At 40.7% G+C, this 26,594-nt stretch overlaps 1 pseudogene across 1 annotated transcript in view; it reads right to left on the reverse strand.

Annotated features, from left to right (window-relative positions):
• The window catches only part of LOC147872923 (peroxisomal multifunctional enzyme type 2-like), a 29,131-nt pseudogene that overhangs the window by 2,003 nt on the left and 534 nt on the right, over nt 1-26,594 (reverse strand). Inside the window, exons 2-25 of the transcript XR_015536591.1 lie at nt 26,391-26,528; nt 26,014-26,163; nt 25,396-25,540; nt 24,817-24,944; nt 24,472-24,588; nt 23,878-24,077; nt 23,384-23,444; nt 23,147-23,310; nt 21,709-21,827; nt 21,358-21,530; nt 20,779-20,955; nt 19,869-20,030; nt 17,279-17,420; nt 16,830-16,925; nt 16,240-16,402; nt 14,793-14,900; nt 9,038-9,162; nt 8,300-8,449; nt 7,718-7,815; nt 7,131-7,218; nt 6,665-6,885; nt 6,104-6,315; nt 5,356-5,569; nt 3,023-3,161 (exon numbers count right to left, since the gene is read on the reverse strand). The product of XR_015536591.1 is annotated as a peroxisomal multifunctional enzyme type 2-like (transcript). The remainder of the gene's footprint in view (nt 1-3,022; nt 3,162-5,355; nt 5,570-6,103; nt 6,316-6,664; nt 6,886-7,130; nt 7,219-7,717; nt 7,816-8,299; nt 8,450-9,037; nt 9,163-14,792; nt 14,901-16,239; nt 16,403-16,829; nt 16,926-17,278; nt 17,421-19,868; nt 20,031-20,778; nt 20,956-21,357; nt 21,531-21,708; nt 21,828-23,146; nt 23,311-23,383; nt 23,445-23,877; nt 24,078-24,471; nt 24,589-24,816; nt 24,945-25,395; nt 25,541-26,013; nt 26,164-26,390; nt 26,529-26,594) is intronic.

A 26,594-nucleotide genomic window follows, 5' to 3' on the forward strand; every position in this document is an offset into this window, starting at 1 on the left:
TGTTCGTAGTGAGGTCGGTGAATGGTGGTGACCTGTCAAGTATGTGTAAGAAGCCTCCTGAGCATAGAGCACAGCCAAACTAAATTATGCCCATAACAGAGCAGATCGCTGCAGAAAAAATCGTGTATATTGAAATTAAACAAAATTTTTGTTTTGAATCGTTTAATTCATTTGCAACTTACATTTATTGAATACAGGGTAGTGGTATGAGAAGTAGGATACATATGGCTTTGAAATTATTTGAATACCTCTTGCAAATGTCAAATCTATACAAGTTTTCCCTTGCGTGGTTGGTTTGTCCAAATTATTCACTAGTTCAAGTTTAAAGAATTTCTGAAGGTACGCACATCACAGTTCTAAATTTTCGTCACTATTATATTCTAGTTCGAATGTTCGAACGTTTTCACGTCAAAAAGTATGGCCAAACATATCTGGAACTGAGCACGTAACCTGCGACGGACGTAGCCTACTCCAACCAATCTATGCAATTGAGCCTGTATCCTGCTTAGAACGCAGCCAACTATCAGAAAATTAAACACGCTAGGATGTAGCTCGCTTGCCTCGCAAAAATTACCGATAGCCTTAACCTGCTTCAGATGCAGCCTTGACCAACATACGACTCCCACGTACTTGATGCAGCCTCGGCTAAAGAACCTATTCACGCTTTGGACGCACACTAAAGTAAACAACCTATGCCAATCAGGTGGTAGCCTGTTTTAGACACAGCATAGCCCAATCACCCAATACACTCGAGAAAGTACCTTGCTGTGGACGTAGCCTAGCCACACCAACCTATGCCTCTAAGAATGTAGCATTTTAGGGAGTTGTCATCAGACCTCACTTTATCATAACTACATATCAACTGTATGATACTACAATTCTAAATTCAGTTTTACTTAATTGCATCTTTCCTTCTGTATCTTTATCAGTTGTATTGTACTATAAATCATCTTGTATCTTCTTAAATAAGTTGCCTGTCTGCTTCCTCGCACAAACAAGAAGCAATGACAATACAAACACATTTACAGATCACTTAATGTTACTGCTACAGTGCACCGGCCATGCATAAGCAACATAAGGAACCCATCACCAGTAGAAGGAAGAATTAGAACTTTGTTAGTCGGTTAATAGACACACAATATCTTTAAGAGTGATCTGTTAATGTGTATGTAAGCATCATCTGTTGCATTTATGGCTTCCCATCTCATGAACATAATGTACTACTTCAACTTTAATAAGTGTTTGCCAGAAATGTTTTAACGCTTAAAGATTACCATAGTAAAGTGAACAAGTTAAATAAATTTCTTTATTTTTCTTCTATCTAAATTAAACGTTAAGAATTAATTTAATTCAATTTTTCTGTATTTGAAACAATTTATTATATTTCAAAATTTCATGTGCTCTTAAACATTCTTTTCTGTGCTTCCGTGCACTCCAGTTCTTCTTAAATCACTTTCTTTCAATCATTCTTGTGATAGACTTCCTAAGATATCAATTATAGTGAGCAATTAGCCAGCTACGGACACAGCATAGCAAAGGACACTGCCTAGTACTATCGTAATATCCACGTTACAAATTATCCTCCTCTGGACGAAGCCTGACACAACAAACCTATGCAAGTAAGGCAGTAAGCTGCTATGGACGCGGCCTTCAACACAGTCGATCTCTTCGGACAGAGCCTTGTCAACCCAACCTGTGATTTATTCAGCCACTAGGAATCTATGTACGCAACCCAGACTGACCAATGTTTGCCTGTGGTCTTGTTGCCTTCTACGGCCACAGCTGGGCCAAACTAAGCATGTGAAAAGATTTATTGCTACCGCAGCAACCTAGGATTAATAACAAACCTCTACAGTGGTGGCCTATTTCAGACACAAAGTAGGCAAGCAAACATAAACCTAACTGGTACAGCACTGCACATGCAGCATTACCAAACAAACCCATACAACTGACAAGGCACACGGCTACAGACGCAGCCTAGGCTAAGCAAGATATTCACGTCAACCAGTCGCCTGGCATGGACGAAGCATCGCCCAACAAAACTATACATGTCGACCACTAGCCTGATGGCCAGCTACTGACGCACTCTAACCCAGACTTCTTAAGCCCTGCAGATGCGGGATAGCCGAACGAAAGTGTGTACCTGAGATCGTAGCCAACTACGGACACGGCGCACCCTCAACAATTCATGCAAGTGAGCCAGCATCCTGCTACCTATTCACGCAGAGCACGTACCTTGCTGTTTCTATAACCTACAGAACATGATGTATCACCATTTTCTTTTAGCCTGATTCCAACGCAGCTACTCCTACTCCTAGTAAATCCAAGCTATCCTCCAAGAGCTGAAAATCTCGAAGACGCAGCATACGCAAACTACACCGTGACCCTTTTCGGGTGGCCTGATTCAAACGAATCCACAATAAAAACATACATATGCTAGTGAACATTTCGGTAGAGGTGGCGTGACATGTGAGAAAGTAGGTGTGCCTCTTCGCAAGCAGAAAAGACTAAAGGCTGATGGATACATGCCTACGCTTCTGACCTCCTTGTCATAGTAGAGTAGTAGTAAACTATGTCTTATGCAGGAAATGTCTGAGAAGTGTTCGCCAAAAAACAAAATTGACAGCACAATCTTCCACGTGCCTCATGGTGGTGGTCCAGGGGGCAAGTAAACAGAGCGAAATGCACAATGCAACCAATTTCCTTCCATCCATATCTCTGCTTCTTAAAATAAATTAAAAAATAAGTCACTCTGCCTCAGTCTCTCCTTGAGGCTGACACTTGCCGTGGTGAGCCTCGTGGTCAACCAAACTCAAATACTTTACCTACTCAGAGTGTGTCATACTCTACATTTAATGGGGCTACACGCAATCTGCCTACATCTTTGACCGTTCTAAACAGCCAACAGAGGGCACATGTCAATGTCTGATTTCAAATCAGAATGAAATTTCAAAATTCCTTTGCGTTCGTCGGACTCCGTTAGAGACAATAATAACTCTACATGATCGAAAAAATCAACTACCTTTGCACGTTGCACCAAGTACTGCACCATACGCCATTCAAAGTAAGCTAATGAACGATACCGCAACACACGCACAAAGAGCCCTTCGCTTCGAGTCCCCTCCAGAACACGCCGCGTCCACTGGTACGTGTCCGATGCACTGGCGTACATGAAACACAGAATATAAGTCAAACATACCAACCACCGATCGCCAATGCTCAGAAATGACATCGATAAAATGGAAAGAAAACAAACCTTTTAACAGTATCGGCCTTTCTGAAGTTAAAATGGGGAGGTTCTTGGTGTCATTACATCCACCGGCAATCCCATTTTATGTAAACTGGATGTAAATGAACAATGATAAGGAGATATAAATACAATATCAATTTCAAAAGAATCAAACATGAGCAAACATTTACAAAGTTCAAAACCACGACAACGAAGACTCAAACGATATCTCAACCTCTCACAAGAAATAAATAAAACACTCTCTCAAAAAAGAGAAACTCGGCCTCAGTCTCTCACCGAGAGATAGGGCAGCTATCTTACCTATCCTAGAAAGCCCCTTTCTTGACCAAATTAAAATACCAATGCCAAACACATAAAATGAAGGCAGAGCTACCTCCAATGGAAAACATGGTAGAATACTATTATTATTATTATTATTATTATTCAGTGTTCTGTCTTACAACAGGTCCATTGCTTTGCCCAAAAAGAACTCTCCAGTTTTCCCTATTCTCAGCTTCTCATTTTAATTCCTGGAACTTCATCTTCTTTCCTTGTTTCAGATCGTCGGTTAGCTGTATCAGTCTTCTTCCCAGCCCTCGCTTTCCTTCAACCTGACCTTCGATGATGTCACTCAGTAACCCATTCCTTCTCGTAATGTCCGAGCCAGTTAGCTTTCCTTCGTGTAATCGCCTGCAGAATGTTTCTTTGCTCGTCGACTCTCCTCAATACTTCTTCGTTGGTAACTCGATCCGTCCACCTGATCTTCTCTATTCTTCTCCAACACCACATTTCAAAACTCTCCAGGTATTTCTGTTCCTTCATCCTGAGTGTCCAGGTCTCTGCTCCATACGTAACACTTCACTAGTTTCTTCTTCATCTCCAATCCCAACTTGTTAGTGAGAAGTATCCTCTTCTTGACGGAAAACTGCCTTGGCCATGGCTATCCTTGCTTTTACTTCCTTGGTGCATAGGGCGTCCGTCGTGATTATGCTTCCCAAGTACTTGAAATTCTCCACATTCTCCAGCCGTTGGTTTCCAACTACAACGTTCAATGGTTCTGCTCTCGGTGCCATCCTCATTACCTTTGATTTTTCAATGTTGATTTCCATTCCATACTCTCTACCTGTTACCACTAACTTGTCCATCATGTTCTGTAATTCCTCCTCTTCCTTCGCCAATACTACCAAGTCGTCTGCATACTTTACAGTCATTATGATCTTCCTCCAATTTTGAAGTCTCCACAGCTTCCTTGGCAAGCCATTCCCCGTACAGGTTAAAAATAAGTGGTGATACGCAGCATCCCTGTCTTACACCTCTACCTATCTCAACGCTGTTGGTGTCTCCTGAGTCCAGTCTCACGTTGACTTTCTGCTGCATGTACAGGTTTTCGATTAGTCTTCTATCTCTCCAATCAATTCCAATTCTCTGTAGGATCCTCATTAATTTCTTCCATTTTACTCGATCGAAAGCCTTCTTCCTGTCGATGAAGCAGGCACATACTTCTTCCTTGACATCGAGAACTCTCTCTGAAATTATTCTCATAACTCCGATGGCATCTCTGGTTCCTCTTCCTCTCCTGAATCCAAATTGGTCGTCTCCCATCACTCTTCTTTTCTAGTCTTTTAGTCAGTATGGTAGAATACTAACATCAAATAATTAAAGAAATACATGTCTTTGACGGCCCCTACACCTCATGTAAAGCAAATAAATTCACATTCCATTTTGAGAAGACATTTTTTGTCATGGGTCTATTTTAGGTTAAGACAGTAAAGCAACCTTATTATATTATTAGGTCTGCCAGTACTCCACACCACACCCTAATACTGTCCTTCAAACTGTGAAACTTGTTCCAATGCAGATATCAAAACATCTTGTAAACATAAACAAGATCTTTACCTAAATTGACAGGTATTTCTACTTACAGACCAGTTTCATTACCAACGGCATTCTCTAAAAAAATTTCAAAAAGACATGCAACAACGTGCTATTGAATTTTACACACAAAATCTTAAGTGAACTAAATAATGAAGTGCATGTTGGTGGAATATTTCGCTATCTTGCCAAAGAATTTGATTGTGTGAATCATGAATTAGCACATCTGATAATCATATTTCTCGTATACTTACACAATGCATGTCAAGTTGACACAGAGATAAATCTCTCGCAGACATGAGGTCCTTCGTGATAACAGCCGATTGATTTCCTGTCGTCATATCAGTGAGCCACCATAGTGTTTCTGCACATACTCCACTCTTTTCCTGGCAAGCAGTAGTCATGTCAGGTGACGCATCCTTCAACCTCAGTAAAGTCCCATGGATCAATCAAGCTTCTTCTCTGCAGCTATTACCAGAAAAAAAATGCAATCACATTCAACACATCACCTAATTTAAAGGTTTCATAACCGATCCCCTTGCTCAAAATTAACCAAAAGCACAGAAAATATCCCAGCAGCTCCGGTCACTGTGCACAATACTCACACGTCAACAAAACTAAATTCCTCACCTTGGCAATTACTCACTTATTAATTAGTAAACACATCACATTAAAGGCTCCACAGCACTACACACATCACACATGTAACAAAACCACTCATTAACAAAACCTTATCACAAATAGTCACCACCCTCGTCTACAAGATATACCTAACCTCCAATTTTGATGTCCTATGAACAATATATTCACTAGAGAATCATGAATGCCTCTAGCATACCACAGATACTGCAATTATGCCAATCTCTCACCGCACATAGGTCTTTCAACATATCAAATCTCACATTTAAGTTCACAACATCTGAAGTACCTAATAAAATTGGACAGACTCATCTCTCTCACACGACAACCACATCAAATACATTCTAATGCTCATGTACTCACACAACGAATGCCTCGTTCAGACTGATATCAGTTTCTTGCGGATACGATGTTCCTTCTTTGTCCCAGCAGGTTTAATCTTCTGACATCAAGTCGGTCCGCCAACTGTTGCCGCACGTACTTCAATGCTTGTCTGGCTGGCAGTACGCAGGTCACGTGACAAACAGCATGGTGCTCAGTAGAATCTGAAGGATCATTCTGTTTCTCGTAATCTGCTACTCCCAGAAAGAGAAAATACAGTCACATTCAACAAATCAAGACATCACACTCTTCTAAGAGCACACAGTTTTACTTCACCAAGCAGTTAACACTCCTACCTTAGCCAATGAACAAGCACCTTCCATTTTCAGAAGACAAATTCTGTCAAGTTCATTACAAACCCATTCACAAGTTAACTTTAAATACGGGTCACAACCAGCGACCTGACAAATTCTGAACTCCCTCACTCACAGATTCATACTGGAGACTTTCTTTCCTCCCCCCCCCCAGCAAATTTAAAGCATTCGCCAAGTGGGCCATTATTCCACACGTCATAATACTGCAACTACAAACTCTACAACTCACACACATCACGTCAGTCCCACGCAACTTCTGTTGCCACTGATTCAGTGGATATTTAACGAACAGTTCGCTTGCCGTCTGTTTGGAGCCGAGGATGTTGATCGCTGTCTCCAAGATACACGGCTCCCTCTCCTCGTGCCCCATTATGACAGCAAGGGAGTCTACAAACACCAGTCGGTCCATGCCCCTCAGGTTCGCCTGTTTTGATGTCATGGAGAAAGGACCTAAATGAAAGATTAAGAAATGGCAAGCCACTACAACACAGCCAACATCTGTAGCACTTCTACTACTAAGGTGAATTCAACCGACAAGGGGCAAGAGGTAGCCGTAGCAATTAGATTTTTTTTTCCATATCACCATCAGTAATGCCACTTTATCATACCTTCTGGAAGCAAAGGTGGAAACTTCACCATCAGTAATATAAATTGTTTCAATGTTGAACAATCTAAATTTATAAAACTGAACTCACCAGCTACCTGAGATATCGCCACCATTGTGTAGTGACAAACAAGGAACACACCGTCGTAACTCTTTCATGGCTGCAGCAACAAACACTCCTACCAACATACACAACAGGCCTTACTGGCTTTTCCAGATATGAAGCAGACGCTTTCAACAAGTTCACATACTAAATGTGGTTTTAAGAGAGATTTCAGGTTCTCACAGTGGTCTTTGGGTTCTAACACCACTTGGACTTACAGAAAACCAACACAGATTATGATTTTTAAACATTTAATGGTTCGCTATATCAGCTGCAGTTATCCTTGTGACTAAGCGCAATGCCATGAGGCAGTGGGAGCATGGAGGTACACTCCATGCATTCTCAATTATAGAACAATGTGGAGGTCAGCCTCAAAATGTGGTTCCTTAAACTGGCAAAGAAAAATCACGTTCTTCATTGTTTCTTTGTAGTCTCAATAGAAGAAATAGACAAGTTCTTTATTTCATTAAAACCATTTACTACTTTTCAGGAAAAAAGGTCTTCTTCTTTCAATAATGGCATTGCAATTCAGAAAATAAGTTCATTAAACAATTTACTCAAATGGATGAACTTGCCTGTGACTGCCATCTGGTGAGTGGCTCTGGCTTGCTTGTCCTGCAATCTGCACGCAATCCCATGGACTGCGGAGATCTCCACATGTGGATCATCAGAACTGCAACGGCGAATCACAATGAGTACAGATAATTACACTCACATCCTAATGTTCAGTGTACAAAATGTTGGTCACAACAGTGGCCAATGCAGTAGCTGCTTCCTAAATCAGCAACTGATGTAAAAGGGACAGAGAAAATGGGAAATCTGGGTTTATGATATGAGAAAGAAATACATTACGTGCAGATGCCTCCTGGTACTGGCAGGATACTAAACACAAACTAATTGTGATACAGCCTCTAACAGGCTCACTGTACCAGTAAATAATGAGTTCTGGGTGCTCAGAGAAAGATCTATACCAGTGCCTCATAGACTGCCATGGGACTCGCTTACAATTCTGCGTTGAAAAGCCAGTGATTAACAATCTGTTATGTCATGTTAGTACCATCAGGCTGGAAAAACATCTTTTATTTTGTACACTTTTTTAATATCAAGAATGAGGTTAGTTTTACAATATTCTTCTGCCTCCAACTGCTCTTATATACCTTGGACAGGAGAAAAGCTGCTGCACTGTATTCTCATCTTCATTAAAATTCAGGGATGCCACCAAGAAACAGCAAATTATTTCCCAGCACTGACGACGGTAACGGATCCGTCGTGCTTGACTTCAGAGCAATACATGCTGTCTCCACGACCTGGAAAACACAAGCAACAGTTTCAAGTTATAACGAGTGACAACGCAGGCCAGATTCACTGGTAAGGGAAGTCAAATGTTTTAGTTACAGTAACTTTCAAGTACTGCACTTACTGTAATACTCTAAACACCTTTTCTCCACATCAGGGCGCATGTCATATTTATTTCCAGAACCTTTGGGTTTCATGGACACCAACATATCATTGACTAGACTTTAATTTTGTAAGTGGAAACAAGTTTGACAAATCTCAACAATAAAATAAAAATTAATTACAAGTATATAATTTTTGTATAGTCTATGCTAACCCTAATAAACGTATTATACGCGTATCAAGTCATTTAATGATCTTCCACCAACAATTAAAACTCTAAATGATTTAAAGGTGTTCAAGCCTGCATTTAAATTATTTTTCATACTTGAATTGCAGAATCTGAAGGTTATGTACATTCACGTGTGAAACACATCCTTGTAATTGTGTCAAAAGTACTGAAGTTTATATGTATTGTATGAAATGATTTGTTCTCCATCCTTTGGTTTAGTCCTAAGAAGGATCTATGGAATGTAAATAAACTCTACTCTCTAACATACCTGAACAACGCAATTCCTTATCCAAGTCACAAACACTACAGGTGCTTCGTTCTGTCTGGTTCTTCACATCTCCAACTCCAAAAAAGCTGCTTCCCCATCACGCACACAACTGATCTTCTGAAACGCTGATATTCAGACAAATTAGTCCTCCATGTCTTCGTTGATGCCAGTAAACACACACTACAGCTACAGTTCACATGAAAGTTGCTACTCAGTACATCCCCTGATCTCAAACTACTCTTTGAGACAGACTAGGCACTCCCACTAAATCTATAACCGTACACCTCCTCGGAAAGCAAGGTAATCGCACGAGGGCCTGAGGTCTTCCTTGTGGCATTGTGAGGCATGCTACGAACACCCCATACTTGGTCACTAGGAATCAAAAGTGGGCAACGGCTATAGTATCCCACATGCTTGCAGGCACTCCTACCTGAAACAATACCAAAATAAATATCCGCATTGTGACACCAGTCGTAACTGCTACTACGAATGCACTCTACACCTCATCAATAATCAACTGGCCAACTAAACCAACCCTCCATGCAACCAAAATATTTCACACATTACGTCCTTCACACAAGGGAAAGATGACACACATCAATTCAAATTAACTTCCACGCCCTGGCAATATATATGAGAGTAAATCTGCACTGGACTCAGAATGCATCCTAGCAACCAAAGAAATACAGAGGGGCAGAACGCCCACGCCATTTTATCATAGGCAGGGACGGCAACGTCTGAAAAACAGCGAACTCATCCGACCTCCTTGTCATAGCAGAGTAGTAGTAAACTACGTCTTACGCAGGAAAAGTCTGAGAACTGTTGGACAAAAAACAATCTTCCACGTGCAAAATTCCTGTTGCGATAAGAATTGAGCCTGCCAAGTGTACTGAACATACTCCACTGATTTCCTGGCAAGCAGAAGGCTGGTCAGGTGACAGACAGCTTTTCCCCGAGTAAAATCCCAAGGATCAATTAAGCTTCTTCTCTCAGCTATTCCCAGAAAGACAAAATGCATTCACTTTTAACTAACACAAATGCAAAAATAAACAGCATTCTGATGACGCAGTTGATTGAACATGTACTTTTGTTCTTGGGGAGGGGGGCACACCACACACACTTCTGAGTATATAAATGTCACTTATCAATGCCGTAAACGCCTCATGGCGTTTATTTATTTGATTCCTCGGGAATCATCGACACATAACCTCAACCGTTAAACGAGAACACCCCCATCATTCCGTAACCTGATGACAGCCCACCTAGATCGCTGTTCGCACACATAAACTTACAGCACCTCCAAGACTCCGAAGACTAGATTCACGCTTACCAACACACACTCACTCTCTCTCACTCTCTCACTCACTCTCTCTCTCTCTCTCACTCTCTCACTCTCTCTCTCTCTCTCTCTCTCTGCGCGAACTTGACCACAGCGAATTCTAGTAGCGAACCCCAGTAAACTACGTATTGAGCGGGAAACAGAAGGGCAGCCGAATGGCAGTTCGAGACCCCGCGGATTCTTACAGTAGTATTAAGTTCTAAATATAAAACGAGGGCAGGACTGAACCGATTTCTGATTTCTGCCCTCTAAAAAAATAATTGAGGGTTAACGGACGGGTGGGTGGGGAGCCGAAGATGAGAGAATGAGGGGGTTATGCAAAAATATATTTATGAGGGAGCAGCCAAAGGTGGTCCAAACAGACATCATATCAATCAACAATCTTTAACCAAAATGTGTTCAAAGCACTTGAGTCGAAAGAAAAAATCCAGCCAAATAAATCAACAAACAAATCTGTCATCTACTGGGCATGAGATTTTTGCAAGCAAATCCAAATTCATAACAAACACCACACGCCAAACTTACAAGTTTACAAGTTTTAAAACCTTTATCCTTGCTTAACACACCACAAGCACAGAAAATACCCCGGCAGGTCACAGCACTACATAACAAAAACCAAAATCACTTCACAAATAGTCTCCACCCACGCCTACAAACGATACCTATACCAACTGGAAACAGCAATAATGTCAATCCCAAACTGCATTTACTTCTGTCAACATATCATCTCACACTTACAATCACAACATTTAAAGTACATCCTATAGGTCAGGTAATTACACACTTCATTCATTGTCCCATCAGGTTTCCTGTTCAGATATCAAGTCAGTCTGCGAACACACTCAACAGCTTACATGACAAGCATGCAGGTTTGATGGTTTGATTTATTTCGCTGGATTGTTTCTTTTTCGACTCATATGCTTTGATGTCTGTATGTTGTTGGTATACCCCCCAACTGAGCCCCCTTTTATATATTTGTGCATAACCCCCCTCATTCTATCATATTAGGCGCCCCACCCTCCCGGTAACCCACAATTATTTTTAGAGGGCAGAAATCAGAAATCGTTTGAGTCCTGAGTCCTGCCCTCGTTTTATATTTAGAACTTAATACTACTGTAAGAATTAAGAATTAATACTACTGTAAGAATCCGCTGGGTCTCGAACTGCCGATGTCGTATTCCGCAGGCCAGCACGCTATCCATTCGGCTACCAGGCTCCTACAAGATTACGATTCTGGATCTTCCTGATATATCGATGCCCTGCATTTCCCGCTCAATACGTAGTTTACTGGGTTCGCTACTAGAATTCGCTGTAGTCAAGTTCGCGCAGAGATAGAGAGAGAGAGTTGGTAAAATTTGTTGCGTGAATCTAGTCTTAGGTGCTGTAAGTTTATGTGTGCGAACAGCGATCTAGGTGGGCTGTCATCAGGTTACGGAATGATAGGGTGTTCTCGTTTAACGGTTGAGGTTATGTGTCGATGATTCCCGAGGAATCAAATAAATAAACGCCATGAGGCGTTTACGGCATTGATAAGTGACATTTATATACTCAGAAGTGTGTGTGGTGTGCCCCCCTCCCCAAGAACAAAAGTACATGTTCAATCAACTGCGTCATCAGAATGCTGTTTATTTTTGCATTTGTGTTAGTTAAAAGTGAATGCATTTTGTCTTTCTGGGAATAGCTGAGAGAAGAAGCTTAATTGATCCTTGGGATTTTACTCGGGGAAAAGCTGTCTGTCACCTGACCAGCCTACTGCTTGCCAGGAAATCAGTGCAGTATGTTCAGTACACTTGGCAGGCTCACTTCATATCGCAACAGAAACCTGACCTGCCTACTGCTTGTATCACAATGTTGTTGCACATTAAATCCCTTACCAGCTGTAACATTAACTTCACAAAGTTTACAGAACAGAATTGTTCCATCAGAACTAAAATATTCCTCACCGAAATCTTTAATGAAAGCTCTTAACTTTGCACTTTCAGAACACCACTTTTGGCATCTGAACTAAATGAAGGATTCACTGTAAATGCCCGAGAAATGTAGTTTCAAGTAAGAATTTCATACCCAAAATATGAATTTTATCCTCAAAATATAACCAAAATGATCCTAACCATGAATCACCAGTATTGTTCCCAACAAACTGTGGTCAACCGGTGTCCTTGAAGATCTAAACATGATTTTGTGATTGTAAATAAAATTTTCATGAAGCAGAGTCCTTGAGAAGCTAATAGTAGATCATACAGTAAAGACTGCACCAAACCCTTAATTTAGTATGACTCCTTCTTGTTCCTGTACGAACAAATATCTTTGAACAGAATGAGCAGTTGATTGATCCACTGGTTGCTTAGCCGCCTGACTGTGATTAAGAGATCAAGTGGCTAAAAGGGTGAATGAACTGACTAATTGATTCATAGGCTATTTAATAATTATATTTCAACCGTACAAATTACTTAATACTAAATGGGATTAGGATTATTGTGAATGGAGGATCCAAGACATGAAATTGTAATCTGAACAAAATTAAACAAACAGCGATGCAAATACATAGTAATTAAATGGCTAATTTGAAGGAAAAAAAACATGCACAAACAATATTGATTATATAACTATCCACTGCTAATACTAAAGTGCCACTACATTCCTTGGGCAACACCAACCACCCACTGGTTTCTTGATTTGAACACTTTCCCAAAAAAACAGCACAATTCATGAAGCTCCTCATTATGTAATTTTCTCTCGCTGCCTGTATGTTTCTCTTAGTTACATGTATTCTGCTCATCACAGACATCAGTGCAAGACACCAAGTTTAACACCCACACAAAACAGCAGGTGAAATAAGTAGCCATTATTATCTGTAATTAAGAACTTTTCCAAAAGCAGGAACTTTGAACAATGAAGCATGAACTGGCCTTCAACCTAATAGAGGAAATAAATGTCTTAAATATACTGTCTCTTAGTATAACGATATTGCACAGTTCAGTATCACCTCACAATTGAATAAATATAGTCATTTCTTTCACTCTGATGTTGGAAACATACATGGCACCTATCACACCGTGCAAAGACGTCCATTCGACACAGCCCACACTGACAGGTTAATATTTCCCACTTATAGGACCACAGTTCCCTTGTTCTGTAGTGTCCTCTGTATCAATGAAACATTATGTCCATGTGACCATGCACTCTTTCTCCTACACAGTAACAATTCTAAGGCCATGTGATATCCCCAATTTCATCATGATCATGTAGTGACTGCTTACCATAATATACTACCAACATAATAAACAACAGGAAGCAGCAATTACCTGGCATGTCACAGCATTAGTGGGGGAGCCTACACAGACAAGACATGCAACATAAATCACATGCGTTGCGCATATGCGCATGCCAATCCAAATGTTCTTGGATCAGCACACAGGACTAAAACACAATTCTAACACACATGAAGAATCACAGCAAGGTGAAAAATCACTAACACACTGTCTGACCGGTATTCTACACTACTGTGAATGAAACAGTGATCCACAGAGCAATAAAATTAATTTAGTGTCCTACAAAACAACTCATTACAAAGATGGTTGCCTGCGACGTTGCACAAACTGATTTTTACATTAAATGGTGCAACAACCTGCAAGACAGCCACCTCCATATTCACTATCATAAGAACCTCAAAACTCAATTCAGTAATGGCAGATGACAAAGTTAAAATGAACAGAAGATCAAGAGAACTGAAATGGTAGATATTCACACCAAATTTCACAAAAACCAGTCAACTGCTGTGTAACTGAATCAGGCTAGATGGACATACACATGCAGCGTACTTAATTAATAAGACTGCTTTATAAGTCATTCAAAAACCACTGGATCAACTGGCATATTCTGATACACTATGATCAGATTCAACTGGAAGATCTGAGGAAACTGACAAAAAAAAAACCTCTTCAGTCAGGACAGCAAATCCCCTGCTGAGACTTGTGCATAGGACGTAATTCATTTGAGAAACAGGAGTGCTAACACCACACTGCTATAATTTACTGGTAGAATCACTCCTTCCCAAACGAGGATTTGCACAGAATAGTTTTGTCCATGTACTACACAACAATTCAGATCATTTTTTCCTTACGCATAGGAGATATTTATTTATGGGGGATTTACACTAGTGACAGACTTCCTTCCTGTTGCTATAAAACAAGTTTGTGTCCCAAATTCCCCAAACCCTATTTCCTTCATGTATTCTAAAACACAGGTAACCCACAAATTTAGCATTCTGTACTTGCTATAGTACATTCTTTTCCAACTGAAACACATTTGCTCATCTTACATTCAGTTCACATATGAATAAAATGGGAAGAACCCTGAGAGAAGGCACAGACAGACCACAGAAATCACGTCCACAACATTCACAATAACACTCACCTGCGAGCTTCTTCATACTTAATCTGCTGTCGCAAGAACACCGCATTCTTCAGCAGTTCCTGTATGTTACCAAGGTTATCCTCTGCCCCCTCCATAGACTTCACTGCCCTGGAGAACAATACAACTGCTGAAAAAACTACACAAAGTTCTGGGAAGGTCTTGTGATTCTCACTTTTCTTCCAAATCATATATATATATATAGATAGATAGACACACGCACACACACCATATTTGGCGACTTTGTGTCAGGACTCAGGATCTTATTCCTTTGCCAGGCAGAAATGTCAAATGAATGAAGGTCTAAAATCACTAAGTTAATTGATTAAATAATAAGCTTTCCTTGTAACATAAAGAAATTACACTTCACATAATTCAAAATGTCAACTAGAAATGAGCAAGATGCTGCTACAAGCCTGTGGAAAAGTATTCACTTGGGAACAAGGTTCCTCTTGAATACTAGTGAACGAACAGAATTTCCTTTAAACCTTACCCAATGGCATACTCCACATCGTAGCAACGTCCCTGCAACTCATGATGCAGTCTGGTAACTTCTACCCTCTTCTCCACCATCGGGGGCAGTGCTTTGCAATGTTACGTATATAAGTTCAACATAAACAACTCAATCCATGTTTGACACGTTTTCAAACCTTTTTTAACTTTCATTTCCAATTCCGGGTCTGATGACAGAGACATCGACATGATTCTCAACACAGTTACGTTATATTACCGATAACAAAGCACATCCATATGTGCCTAATAATTATTCCAAATAATCGCATACGAAGTACAGCCGATTAACAAACTACAGTTCTGAGTTACAAAGCATGTTACAAACTATGGAACTTCTAAACTTCCGTGTTTAACAGTGAAGCCAAAACAGTTTCATTTTAACATTGGCAACGGCTGGAACGGTATATTTTATCGTCATTAACTTTTAAATTGGTGACAATGAAGGGAACCGGAACTAATTTTTAAGTGCGGTCATTGCCAGTAGGAGTCGAATTACATGCTTTGTTGCTTGTGAGTTGGCAACGAGTTGGAAGTTTTGATAAAGAAGTGCCATTCCGTTGGGAAAGATTCGAAGTACTCCTGCGTACAACACGTTGGGGAGTGTATAAATTAATATTTCGTTAAAAATCTTGAAAGAATGAAATTTCCAAGTATTTTTGTTCTCGCAGCCCTAGCTGCTTATGTAGATGGTAATGAGGAAGAAGAAACGGGTGCCAGATTGCTAATTTCGAAACAGATACTGAATAGATATCTGGTTGAAGACATGGACATAGTAGCTGGGATATTTAGATGTCATATTGTTTCAGAAAAGTTATCGTCCGGTTGTTTTTGCAGAATAGAAATTTTTACATATCATAGGCCGTTTATGTTACAAGCCAAAGAATATGGAGCATCTCATGATAATATTGTATTTAGTACCCATATAATACCAACATACCTCATAAACTTGTTTGATTATAACACACAACATTCTTTGCAGTACACACTATATAATGTTGGCACAAGTACTGCTCTTGGTGTTAAGCTGAGTGACAGTAGCTTTCACAAAGAGGCCTTCACTTTGGTGGGTGGTCAGCTCAACATCAAGATTGACAGGATCCCTGCAGGGACAAATGTATCTCATGTAGTAGTTGTCAGACCAAGGAAATATGGATACTTCAACTTCACAGCTGCAGAAGTCAACTACAGACCAACAGAGGATGCCTCTGAAGTGAGTTATCACTTGCATGGACCGTGGTCAAAATTTATAGAAATGTTTGTAATTTCCATTGTGCTGGTCCTAAATTATATATTTAGAATGTACAGGAAGCCATTGTAAAATAATGAGCATAAAACACAAATTCTTCAGATTAATAAAATGATTTTCATTTTGAAACATTTAAATATTACTTGGAAAATCCATCTATGGACACCATACTTGTTTCTGTCTGCTTCTCTGATATTCAAAGCTCATAATTAAAATGAACTGAGGACTGAATATAGCTAACATCAAAGCTAAAATTGAATATTAATCTCCAAACTTCTTACAAGTCTTCCAAGTGGTGTTCCTCAGGTTTCACCATCAAATTTCTGCATACATTTCATTTTTCCAGAACTTCTTGACAAATACATATGCCACAAAGCCTGTAATCATGTAAAATTCCTAAGTTTATCTCTTGTTTTGTTTTTTGGGTTTCTGTTAACATCGTCACACACTGCTCCTGTAGGACGCAACAGAAATGCATAACAAGTCTTTCCGTTTCAGCTGCAAGTGGCCGTGACGAGCGAACCCGGCGAGGGTCTCATCATTGCCTTCCGTGACTATGATAAGAAAACCCTGTCTCTCAAATGAGATACAAACCCAAGATCTGCCAGATATGAAGTAGGAGAGTTAACCGCACAGACAAAACGTTTAACAGATGAAAGTTTTAAGTTAGTCTGTATAAAATTTACTCTCTAACAGTGCTGTAAATCCATGACAACTGTGTCATACATACTCCAGGTGGCAACAGTATTGCCATCTTTGGTGATGTTGTACTGGAACACACCACCGATCTTCTTGGCACGCTCTGGGTTTGCCGCAACCCGCTTTTTCAGCAAGTCAAACACACCATCCGAATCCAGCGCTGATGTGGATGCCTGCACCAACAATGCAACCTCACATTACAGTTTACAAAGCCACCAACATCATACACCATTTCTGCATGTCTCTAGGAACCTGTTAACTCTCTGGTGATAGAAAACGAAGGTCGAACATTGCCAATACCAAACAGTATCACTAGCTGCAGGACCAAGCCACTTTGGCACAGTTCAAACACATCTGTATTTGTCTAAGATCCAGCTTAATATTATCCTCCCCTTAAATTCTCAGTCTTACTTATGTCCAATTTTTTTAACAGGATTCCCACCAAACTATGCATACATTATGTGTTTTCATCTTATGAACAACACATTTAGTCCTTTAGTTCACTATCCTAAGAATCCACTTATTTGATCCTTCAAGATCCCAAATAATATTTGGTTGTTTTCAAACACAATTTAGGTTCTTCACACAAAGAAAGAAACCATATTTTACAACCATACAAAAGTGGAAAAATATGGATATGATGTAACTTGATCTTTAGCATTACTGAGAGTAGTTTCGATGGTTACACACTCTGTAATCAATAATGAGTACTTCCTGAACGTGTTAAATATTTATGAATACTATATTTTTAGCTTAAAAACAAATGCAAAACCATGTTCATATTTTCATTCTATGTCAGGACATGAGATGTGCCTCTGAACTACAAATTCCAGTTTTCACTTCCCTCACCTTGGTGGACCTCATCACAGCAGGCATAGTGACTGACTGATGCAACCAGCATACATCAGAGCTACTCACTTGTGTTTCTTCCATGACCTTGAACACAGCTACTGTACTGTACATGTTATCAAGACAACCTTACATGTAGGCTAAATGAACTATACAAAGTGCAAAGTCTTTCCTGCCTCCTTGACAGTGACTCAGCTAGTCAAAAAACTTACTGCTTTTACAAAACAAAGGTTCATTATTCTGTTACACAAAACACACACAAATGGCCATATCATGACTCGGCTCCACCCCCAGCATCATGCCAAAATTTTTTTCCAAGTCTAAGCCAATTTCTGACCTAATGACATTTTACATAAACAAGTGTAGTGAAACAATGTATTCATGTGACAACTTCTCTTTGTCTCCCACAGTTCACTATTCACAAAGCACTAAGTGAACTGTACAAATCGTGAAGTTTGTTCCTCACTTTGCCCACTGAAGATGCAAATATCCTGAGAAATTGATTTGCAGATATTTACCATAAGCTGGAAATGTAACTAGGAAAGAGAAAACAAAGAAATTCCATAGAGCTTTTGAGTAACCTCTGAAGACCAACTAGATAATTAAAGAAAATAATTAACCCCTTCAGCCACAGTAAAGGTGCATAATATTCTATCAATCCATTGTTACCTCAAAGAAAACACAACATGTCTCCACGACAACACTAAACTAGTTAATGCTGCTTAGAGAAATAAATTACTGCTTATTCTGAGATCAATATAAAACCCACATTATATATTCTGTGGGCAAAATGCAGAGATAATGACTGTTACAGCAGGTGGTACATACAGTTACAACTCAGCTTTAAAGGGTTAAAATGGATCTTACTGAAGATGTGATACTAGCAATGCTGTAATGTTTTGGATCTTAACAAAAAGGAAACATAACCTTGTCACTGAGAGTAAGAAATTGCTAGGCTGAACAATGCAGGTTATCACAAGATAACAGAATATCAGTTACACTTTATATCGATTATAAACACAACTTGCAATCTGTAGGAACAAACACCACACAGCTCAGGCCTGCCTCATGGACTTATCTTGGACCACTTGAACACAATCCACAACCTAACACCCAGTATTTTAAAGATCCATTTTAATATTACACTCCCATCTATGAGTTGGTCTCTGAAGCCATCTCTTCCCTCAGGTTTTCCACACAAAATTCTGTACTCATTTCATGTCTTGCTCATGCATGCTGTATGCCCTGCCCATCAGAGCTTTCCTATCATTTTACTAAAAATCCAGAATTAAATCTTATATTTGGCTCATTAAACCCACACTAAATTAAACATTCTCCAAAACACAATTACAGAATTTACATCAAAATGTACATTTATATTAAGTAAGCTTTACATGCAAACACAGCTCAAATGCTTCGTCTTGTTTAGTAGCAGTGTACTGCATAATCAAATTGCATTTTTCTGTGAGGAACCTGCAATATGTGTGACCTTTTATTTCCACTGCGTAGACATGAAATTTAACACAAAAATTTCATTGGAAAAGCTGAAAGGAAAACAGTACTTGGGAGATCTACACACACACAGACATTACTAAAATGCACCTTAGAGAAATATGATGTGAAGAAATAGATAGACTCAACCAGCTCATGACAGAGCATAAGGGCAGAATTATGTGAACGTGGTGAAAGGCCAGCAGCAACAAAATTTCTCACCAGCAGAACAACCATCATCAAAGATGATCTTGGCCCATCAGTCAGCCACAAAAACGTACCTTGTGCTGCGGGACGGATGCCTCGGTGAGATCGACATATGCGCCAGATATCACCACGCTCCCCGTCTCTTTCACCTTGGTCTGAAAGTGGATACGGTTCCCCTGTTGCCACATGTCAGTCTGTAGTGTCTGCCCAGGGATAACCGGCTTGCTGAACCGAGCCTGTAAACCAGTGACAGTCATCATTTTCTTCATACCCTCACACTCTGATGGCCTGTGTAGTGCAACGATCTAAACCATATTAATGGGGATATCAGGTTGCATCTCAGTCCAGTTTCTGACTATCCTTCTCAGGCTAATCAGAGTTCTCCTCAGTCCCTCCAAAAAACTTCCAGCATAGTAACATGAAAATTAATATTACTGCCCCTTTCCAAATTCATACCCATTCATTATCCTCTCATTCTATCTGATGCTATATAACCTCTGAAAATTAAACACATTCATGAAATAACATCATATTTAACAATCTCTCTGATGGAAAAAAAGTACAAAGAACTTACAAAGCAACAAGATGATAAAATTAAAAAAAAGAGACTGAAATGGTAAAATGTTATGAACAGTCCTCCGGAATTACAACTTAGAAATCTACTATCAAGCCACACCATTGCACCATGCTTCACATGAATATTTTTTTTACTTACCATAGGCCTCCCTTAACGTATCCACTGTGAATGGGAGTCACGGTTATGAAGTATTCCAACAGGGATGCGAGAAAATAGGAAAGCATGTGGAAAGAATAAGAAAGTACAATGACTGACATCAACTGAACTGTACATCAGACACGGAAGAGGCAAGTGAAAAATGCTGTGAACACAAACAATCCATAGAACAACAGAAAGAGGGTGCTGGAATGTTATCATGAGAATGTGAAAATAGGAAAGCCCCAAAAAGAGATGTTTCTATTACACACCTTTATGGCTTTGAATTTGGTTGGATCATTATCCGCATACTGCTGTAGGACATGGCGGGCTGAGAAGCCCAGCGAACACAGACCGTGCAGGATGGGCCGATCAAATCCACCAAATGCAGCCACATTCGGGTCAATGTGAAGTGGGTTGCGGTCTCCAGACAGTCGGTAGAGTGCAGCCTGCAGGAAATAATGTTGAAGTGAAGAAACATTGACAATTAATTTGTAGGTGTGTTTATGATCTCTCTCCATACTAAATTCTACAGACTTAGCTGCAGTGTTTCATTAGTCATAATTTTCACACACAGCAATAAGTGCAGATTCAAAGCAGTCAGCATTTTCAGTCTACATCAAATAATCTTAAGGATGCACATTTTACAAAGCTCTATCACCACAAATATGTCAAGATCTTAATTAGATTGTGCTTCTTCTCCATATTTTACATGTTAGTACTACTGACAGAAGAAACTAAAAATACATACACAGAATAAGAAAAGTTACATTCACCCCCCCCCCCCCCCCCCCCCAAAGAAAAATAACCAAAGAGCCTCACACGTAACACATGCTTCCCTCTATTCTGACCTGATCAAGAGACGTGTGTTGCTCAACAGACAAATCAGGAATCCGCTTTGGTGGTTCTGCTGTTGGCACATCATAGGGTGAAGTACGCTTGTCTGTAACACCCTTCATTCCAACAGCAAATGTTGTCAGCAGGGACTGTGCCACCTTCTCACCACTTTCATCAAATGTCTCCACTGCAATAATGACAACAGACAGCAACTGAATTTGTATCACCTTGAAGACTAGACTTTTAAACCACTTATATTCCCCCTAGCCTAGACAGATCAAAGAAAAAGAGACACGTTACAACTGCACGAACCAAGTTGACAGAAGTTACAAATGGAATGATCATACTGCACAATTTTATCTCACCTTCCACCAGCACAACAGTCCCGGATCCCTTGTCCAACATATCCACCACCTTGCAGTGCACCTCAAGAGTCCCTTCAACTGTTGATGGGACGCAGAACCTCCAAGTACTGCTCACCATGCAACATCTGGCAACATAGCAGCAACACGATCCTCCTCAGTCAACTCCAATTATGTACTCAATCGTTTCTCATTCCTTTGTGCCTCATCAGCAACCCTAAGGTTCATAATCCAATCAGTCTCTACGTCGAAACCACTGAACTATCTTTAAGTTAGCAGAACTTCTCGAATCCATTTAGTGGAAAGAAAGAAAGAAATACTTTATGATATATCTGCAAAAACAACTGAATACTGTCATTTGTTTACATGACCGAGTGGCATGCCAGTGGGAAGCATCTACACTCTGTGCAGCTCACTGAATCAGTGTGAATTCTATCCTCACTCTCTCTATGGTGCAGGATATTCTTTGAAAAACTGACTGTATACTTGGCTTCTCAAAAAATAGAACACTTTCTTTATAGAAGCCAAAGGTTCATCACTGAGTTCACAAAAGCCTGCCATAAGACTAACCTGAGCCAGCTGCATCCAGTTTGCTCCATAGATTCCTATCTCCCAAAGGTCCATCTTAACGCCATCCCACCTACGCCAATGTCTCACCCACAATCTCCTCCCTTCAGGCCTTCTAACCAATATCTTGTAAACACCCCACCCCTCCACAATGCGTTCCGCATGTCCCGCCCGTCTTATCCTCCTCGATTTAATCGCCCTAACAGTATCAAGTGAGGGGTACAGTCCGTGAAGCTCATAATGCAATTTTCTTCCTGCCTCTTAGGTCGAAATATCCTAAACACTCTGTTCTCAAAGACCCTCAATCTATGTTCCTCCCTCAAAGTGGGAGACCAAGTTTAACACCCATACAGCACAACTTTTGTATCTTTAGTTTTCTTGATGTGAGATGAGAGGACAAAACATTTTGGACTGAATGATAGCAAGCATTCCCCGAGTCCACACCACACTGCTCAATTACAACTTCACTAGCATAGAATACGACCTGAATGATCCTCCGTTGCACTGAACAGAAAAACAACTCACTGCAGTATTATTTTTGCAGAAGCTGGATCTGCTTTCATTCCATGAGGACCAGCAGACTTTTAATTTCTTCCTCACTGCATGTACAGTGAACTAAACAAGTCAAGTGCGATGGAGACTGGCTATTATATTCGTAATAGACAAAGCACAGGCAGTAAAATGTGCCTTGCGTTAAGATATATGGACATGTTCAGCTGCGAAGGCAAGAAATGCACATACAGAGATGAAAACACAGCAAGAAGATTGTGAGGTGGCTCAGGGTTGCATCCGAAGGCAGGCTTCGAAATGACCGATGCTGAACCTTGCGGTTATCCTCAAAAGAGTCTGCTTATCAAGACATAACCTCACTTACCCTGGCAGGATTGAAATCCCTGCCACTGAACACCTCAGCAGTAACACTAGACTCCATCACGGCAGACACGCCTTGCAACACGAGGAACGTCGGCAACGCAGAGAAGTCTGCGTGGCCTTCATACAGGAATCTCAGGTCACTTGGGTTGGTCACAGTGCTACCAACTGCAATAAAACAAACACATTACTTGTCTGTCACACTGTCACAAACACACGCACATAACGGCACAGTACTCACCTCCCAGTGCATACAGGATCAGGTCACGAGGAGTGTATTGGAACTTTGTCACAACACTCTTCTGGAAAGGAAATCAGGACCTTAAACCATGTTCACAGAATAAGTGTCATCAAAAAGACAAAAGAAGTACAAGTCTGCACAAACATTAGCCACCATCAATACTTGGATGGCAGCACCAGCCATTGCCAAAACTAATGTACACCTCATTTAACAAAATACTGGACCTCCAGTGGCGTAAGCCACAATGAAGCAGTCAGCTTCTTCCAACACCATACGCAAGAAACACACAACTGAAGTAACGTAAACCACGTACTACAATTATGGCGACGGGCTAAAATCCTGTACACAATAAACAAAATTAATTCTGCTCATTCATACGTCTTATACTACACTCCCTCTATACACCTCCACTGGATGGTGCTTAGACACAGGGGTAACTTGAATAATTACTATCTGAAAGCATATGCAAAAAACTACATCGAGTCATAACTCACGCCATCAGAAGAAAGCCCAGAGTTCGACTTCATCTGCTCCAGAACGGTCATCAGGGTACCAGATGCCTCCTGGATGGACTCCAATTTAACGGCAGCAGACATATCTGTCACCTTGCCCCAGTTCTCACGTACAGCCTCTGGCGTCACCAGCTCATTCATCTGCGCACGCAGCAGGCCACCCGGTGAACGCACCAGATAACCTGAAGGTTGTCAGACAAGAACGCATCCTGATGGAAAGTTCTGCCGACACTCAGCACGGGAGGTAAACGGTTCTCTGCTTGTCTATCATTACTGCGCTTCATGGCTATTCCAAGCTGTCTCACTGAAATCAGGACCCTTGAAACATGAATCCGGTCATTCTACCGCTGTTGACACATCTACGGAAGTCCACATGCAGATTCTGCGACTTATCTACGATTGTGATTTGCAGTGAAAAAATCATTTCTGCATTTCACTGAAAGAGCAACAACAGACCCAACCTTCATGACCCTAATGAAATGCAGTCCTGTTTTGGACGGCATCACATGACTCAGAACCAGTGGTGTCGTTACAGGCATCGAGCATATTCCGAACAGGGGTGCCACTGACACTTACATTTTCCTGCCCAGCCAGCAGCAGACTCGATGATGGAGCCAGTCTCCTCACAGGATTCGTGACACAGCCACGCGACGACTGGCGCAATCAGCTCTGGGCGCAGCTGCGCAAAGAAATCTGTGCAACAAACAAGTGACTTATCAGTATCACATTAGTGTTTATAATCATGAGACAATATTAAAAACTGCTGATAACAGATCTCCAAAACATGAACTATTTATTACAACTGATAATATGACAAAAGGGTGAATATACTTCCAAAATGCACTGTTTGCATCATTTTGATGTTCATTTATTGTAAACAGAAGTGACACACTGTCAGGCTTTAGTATCAGCAGCACCCACCAGGTGGCAGGATGTCTTCAGTAAGCCGGGATGCCGCAGTTGGCACAATCACATTGCAGTGGATGTTGTCCTTCCTGCCCTCTATCGCTAACGTATTGTTCAGACCGACCAGCCCCATCTTGGCAGCACTGCAACCATAAAAAGAACATACATGGACTCTTCCCAAGAAATGCATAAAGCGGCCATCACTCACACCAACTTTCTTATTTGAGAACAACTTTTCAGCCGCACGAATTACACAGTCCTGAAAGGAAGAGCGATGGTGAATGACGAACTGGAGAGGATGTAGAAGTGACCCTCGGTTATATAACACACTAACCCAGCATCTGTCTTGAGGAACTGTGGGGGAAAACAGTTTCTACCATTTCTGGCAACCAAAGACAAACTTTTATTTTTATAAATAACCAGAATGTTAAATCAATATTTCATAGGCGGGGGGAGGGGTGTATTGTAATTAATACTTTTAAATCCCAAAGATATTCAAAGCAGAACAGATTAATGTCCAAGATATCACGCACACATTATACAAATGATCAATCCTATGAAAGATAAATATACTGAAGTGTCACTAACACCGACCTGTAGTTTGCCTGCCCAAAGTTCCCATATAGACCAGAATTGGAGGATGTCACAATGACACGTCCATACTTTTGTTTACGGAAGTGAGGCCACGCGGCTCGAGTTGCCTTGAGAGCACCTGTTAGGTGTACGTCCTGAATTAAGCCTGCAACAGTAACAAATGATCATTAAACCTCAACAGCACTAGTAACTAGACAAAAAAGCATGCAAAACCATCCCTGAACTCAAGAAATCTACCATAGTCCCTTTTCTTTTGGCCTCCTATACAAAATCAACAACAGACAAAACAGCTCGGCATAGCAGACAGTATTTGTCAAGGTTTTCCTCAGCCTCTCTAGGCAAATGCCATGGACAGTCTCTTGAAACTGGTCAGAACCACAATGAGAATAGACGCTTGTGAATTTTAACTCTTTCAGAATTAGTCTCTGCAGAAAAATGATATTCCAATTTCACTGAACTATCAGACTTTAAGGTAAAATGGCCCCTGGGACAGCTACATAATATCCAGTCACTGGCACTCTTAGTTTTCTGACTGACTGACTGTAGCAGTCCAAATACACTGAAAGTACCCCACAATCTGATATTATGGCCAAGAATAAGATTTAATCTCAAACATACTCCAGTCTGCGTCACTAATCCTGGAGAATGACTTGTCCAGGATCCCAGCATTGTTCACTACCACATCTACTCGTCCAAACTCTTCCAGAGCCGTCTATATAATCTTCTCTCCATTCACCACAGAATCATAGTTGGCTACAGCCTTGCCACCTACCAGAAACAAAACAATCTACGATACAAATGCAATCCCGCGGTGCTGCGACTTCACCGTAAAACAGAAGTTGGAAAGGAAAGGGAATCAGACGGAGGTGGTAGAGGGGGACACAAGGAAGCAGTTTGTAAGAAGGAAGGAGAAAGAGAAGAGGTGAGAGGACAAACAAGAAACTTACATGCAAATGCAGTAGCAGCCAACAAGCATCATAATGCACTAAACCCACCTTTGTGCCGGATCTCTTCTACAACACTGTCTGCTGCACTGCTACTCTTCCCATCGCCATGGCGACCACCACCAAGGTCATTCACCACAACTGATGCTCCACGCTCCGCAAACAGCAGGGCATATGCTTTACCCAGGCCTGAAACATAAAGTCATGGCTGGTCAGAATTATGAGGAACTGGCACACAAGAAATGATAAGTGGGT

This window comes from Zootermopsis nevadensis, unplaced genomic scaffold (genome assembly GCF_977971745.1).
Source record: "Zootermopsis nevadensis isolate Lab colony 2312 unplaced genomic scaffold, Znev_1.0 Znev_ptg000022l, whole genome shotgun sequence".
NCBI lineage: Eukaryota > Metazoa > Arthropoda > Insecta > Blattodea > Termopsidae > Zootermopsis > Zootermopsis nevadensis.